We start from the raw sequence: 4937 nt of genomic DNA on the forward strand, positions 1-4937 counted from the left end.
AAATACTATTTTAAGTATTACATATATTTGTATTTCAAATAAAATTAATTATCTGTTACTTACTAAAATAATTGGTATATTTATCACAAAAGCGGGGACGGGCTGGACCACTGTGGTACTGTACTTAAGTACAGTTAGCCTTGGTTAGGAACTTCGTAAATGGTAACTAGCGTTACTTTAAAATTCGGATTTTGCTTAACTCCGTACCTTTCCTGTAGCCCAAGGTTTGAGACGCATGTTGACCTAAAATAGTGAGTTTAAGCGTAGAAGAATTTTTTCAAAAAAAAATTTTTCATCTTACAATATGTTTATTTATAAGACATTTTGCTCTGTATTTATTTATACATTTTTGGAAATTGGTATTGAAGAAAACTAATGAACACTGTTTATAATACACACTGAAAATTCAATTTTAATTTCGCTCCCCTCCAAAATGTTCTAAGGTTTATACTCGCTTTTCGATTCTCATCTCTTCATATGTATCGTTATACATAGAGACCGCCAATCACTATATTATTTACTATGAACAGCTATTAAAATTTAAATAAAAAAACCCATTGACCATTTCAATAGAATACTTGGTACACGCTCATACGCGATAACTAGATGTACCCATGGCTGTTGCCCGGTAGACCATAAAGACTATAATACAGAAGTTTAATTTGCAAAGAGATTGGGGGCATTGAAAATATTTTTACTACCGAAAGAATGTTTTTGACAGTGGTTTAAAGTTAATTATAGTTTGATACCAATCGATTGTGATGTTAATGAGGTTATATTGTTGTTATAGGGTGTCAGTGTCAGTATCCGGCACCCTTTACAATTCAGTATTGCCCCTTCCTGTTATAGCACTTTCACCGGCGCTATCATCATCATCTACACATCACCCCAACACATATTATTATTATTATTATTATTATTTAAGTACTATACTCCAAAGCCATTTTCAGCCTGTCACTTATATATTTTCAATACCGTTGATGATGCTTTACTATGCGTTTTTATTCTTAAATAAAAAATCAAAAATGTACAAAACATTTATTGTAGGTATATTATAAAAAAAATTAGCCCGTTGGTCGAGTTTTTTTCTATTTTTAATTTTACTACTATACTACAAAATTTAAAATCGTTAAAAACTAATTAAGCTTCAACAGTAAAAACGAAAACAAAATTATAACTGAATTGCAAATTTAAAGTATTTGGAGTCAGAATAATTATGACAAAATATACCAGTGTTGGTCATTATGCGAATAAAAATGTAAATTAAAAACTTGAGATATTGTTCAATTATTCATTACTTACAATGTACCTATGTCCTATTTCTAGTATAAAAATAACTATTAAAAGTCAAAAAGTAACTAACATATTTGATTTGCCTACTTATTAAATATATAATGTAAAATATTATAACAAAAAATAATTATTCTAGACCAATAAAATCATTATTTTACTTTTTAATAGTTATTAATATAATAATTGTCTTATTCGAATGAGGAATATAAATAAATACATTTATAGTTCAGCAAACAGTTTGATTGAATAAAAAAAATATTCGTTATTCATGAATAAATGATTGATTTATCCATTATTCAAAACGATTAATTATTTTCACCCGACATCAGAAAAACTCAATTTTAATGTTCTTGTAAGGAACCTGAGATGTCAAACTATACATTTGCGGTCTCATTTCATCGTACCCATTATAAAGGTGCAGCTTCTTTATGTACCGCTATGTACCATTATTTCTTTAATCGCCCACTGTAATTCTATCAAAAGTGTTATAATACAATATTTGCTAACTTGTAATTATTCCGTTAATTTATTCTTTGTTTTTATTAATTTTGTGTATCAAATTATGTAAATTATTGCTCTTGTAAATAGTTCTATAGGGCGTATATTATTTTAAATATGCATATATTTAGCATTTATTGCTAAATAGTAAATATTAAGAATAATTTAGAACAATATTAACGGTTGATTGAATAACACTGTTCGATGAACATTGTTCATTCATCTAGTGTCTAGGTGGATATTTTAATTAAAACTTGTCGATGGAACGTGGTCTAAAATGATTTAGGATAAATAACTGTACGGGGAACAAGTGATAAAAGCCTTAAGGCGGTTAAAGATTGCACGGATTTAGTTTCCTTTTGAATAGAACCCGGAATAACGTTACGCGACAAGCGCAAATCCTTAGCCTCGAGCGATAGGTACGTGAGAGGCTATGGAATAAAAATCCTGTTAGCTGTTTTTCTATTTTAAAAATTATTTTTTATTTTTTATTTATTGCGATTTCATTAATTTAATTGGTTCACTTACGCCTCGTAGTTTATCAACCCCCGTAGCCCGTGAAAATTATCTACCTACCTACCTACCTACGGCCAGTTTTACCTTCGATAATAATAATTGAAGGTGTTACCTACTCGTATTTATGCATTTATAGGCGTTTAAAACACAATGTCGTCCCCTCTCGAAACATCAAAGGCTATATGAAACAACGGTAAAATATATATTTATATACAATACCCTCGCGTTGGGTGGGATGTAGCAATTATTTTTGCGTTGTCGGCTCAAATCATAACGCACAAAGGAGATTGATCAGGCGAAATTTTCAACGGCCCGGAACGTGTCGACTGCGCCTCTGCCTCTGCCCGTATTACCGTCACCGTGTCCCGACCTGATCTCTTCCTTAATTGACGTACAAAAGCCAGAAGACCCTTTAACTTTTCGTCTTTGTCGTTATAATTATTATTGTTATTATTATTGCCGGCTGACGGAATACAATTTTAATAATACCCACCTACTCACGGCAAACGAGGCGTATTCGTTTATTATCTGTCAATAACATTATTTATCAACTTTATTATTATTATTTATTATGTTGCCGTTGCGCGCCTTTCATCTTTCGACAATACAACAACATACGGACACCTTGTAAACAGTAACAATTAGTATTTATGTAATTTTCCAGTTAGTAATAATGTTATAATTTTTTTTTTTCGCAGTCTTTTGTCTCTCCTTATTATTATTATTATATTTTTTTTTTATGCTTTTCGGGCGTTATTATTACGTAAACGTAACGTTACGAATTGTTTAATTAAAATACTATTCGTAAAATTAATGTAATACTATAATATAAATATAATACTATATATATAGAAAAATCTTGCTGTAAGGCGCTAAAGACACTTGGGTTCGTAAAGAGAGTTTCCACGGAATTTAACTTGTTAGCTCCGTTAAAATCTTTGTACTGTGCTCTTGTTCGATCTATTCTAGAGTATGCTGTAGTTATATGGGACCCTAATACCGTAATTGCTAAAAACCAGATAGAGAGGGTCCAACGGAAATTCTTGTATTTTGCTGCCAGGGTACTCCATATTGCTCACCGACCACACGACTAAGAGCCAGTATTAAATAAACCTGGGTTAGCAACACTAGCTGATGGGCGTATTTCTGCTAGTCAAGACTTTTTGAGAAAGCTTATGGATGGATCTATTGATTGTCCTGATTTATTAAGTGAACTCAACTTCAAAGTCCCTAACTTCCATTCTAGATCACCATATCCTTTCTTTGTACCGATTTGCACCACTAATTATTCATATAATAGACCTATTTTCAGGATAATGCGCATTGCAAATGAGAACATCTCCACCTTCACTTTTGTATAACTTGTTAGATTAAATAATTATATAATATGTATTTCTGTGTCTACAAAAATTGTACTTTGGGCCTCGGCCTGTTTTGTAATAAAAATAAATAATGTTGACAAAAGTTAATGTTCCATAAAAAAAAATTACACCTACCTACAAAGGTCGCGCATTGTTTATTACGGTTAATAATAACAATAGTAACGACTAACGGGTAATCCGTAATCATAATATTAACGGATTAATGTAATATCATTCGGCAGTAATCGACAGTGTAATACTGTTGTACGATTACAATAATCGTGTAATCGTGATGACAAATTAGTAATTATTATTTATGTACTTAATTTTCAACTAGCGATAGCTGTAACTATTATTGTGAATTACAGTATTTGCAGAATAAATACTGTAAAAGTTGTGATTGTACTAAACTCGTAAAATGTACAACTGTCTAGTATAATAATATAATCTGCGGATACTGGACTCTACTTTGATAATTTCTTACTGTGCTGGTTCGGGCTGTGCTTGGTTCAAACTGTGCTGGATTCTTACTATTTCCAGATTAGCATCAAAACCTTTGGCTGTGACAAAATAACATTCAGATTTAATAATTGCTTTGACCCAATTTTGCTAACTTCTTCTGTACTGATTTATACTGTACTTGGTTTGAACTGTGCTGAATTATTAATACTTATTTTGGACTGTCATTATTTATTAATTTTTTAATATTTGTATTATTTGCGTATAAGTTATTATATTATATACGGACCTTTTGTCCTACTTTTTATAAATTAGACCTTTTTTCCCCGGATTTTTTTTACCGTTTACCGGTCTATTATATGAACACACATATGAAAGTATATAAGTTCAAAAAAATCAGCACAATCTCAAGGGAGATTTGATAAATTGCGGTTGATGCTGAGCAATGACCAACAGAGAGTATATTTATAATAATATATATTTTAAAATAATTAATTTATGTATTGTCTATTTTTTCAATTTAACATTTTTATAATACAAGAAATGGAAACAATAATATTCAATCTCGATGTGTATGTACACATGACATTTACTATTTATCTATTAGCATTTAGCTATTTAGGAACATAAACTATGCGCATTCATTAGTCATGTCATGTGTTTGATTATAATGATCTCGGCGAACGCTATCGCCGTAGAATAATAATATTAAAGCCGTATTAAATAATTTCGGAATTAAAAAAAAAATGATTTTATTGTTTTCGTTGCAGGGCTTTCTTTGGGCTTTGATAAACACAATTAGGACAGGTA

Source organism: Adelges cooleyi, unplaced genomic scaffold (genome assembly GCF_023614345.1).
Source record: "Adelges cooleyi isolate 19-005CV unplaced genomic scaffold, UGA_ACOO_1.1 ACOO_flye_CR_arks_rails_tigmint_CR_PRNA_8, whole genome shotgun sequence".
In the NCBI taxonomy this organism is placed as follows: domain Eukaryota; kingdom Metazoa; phylum Arthropoda; class Insecta; order Hemiptera; family Adelgidae; genus Adelges; species Adelges cooleyi.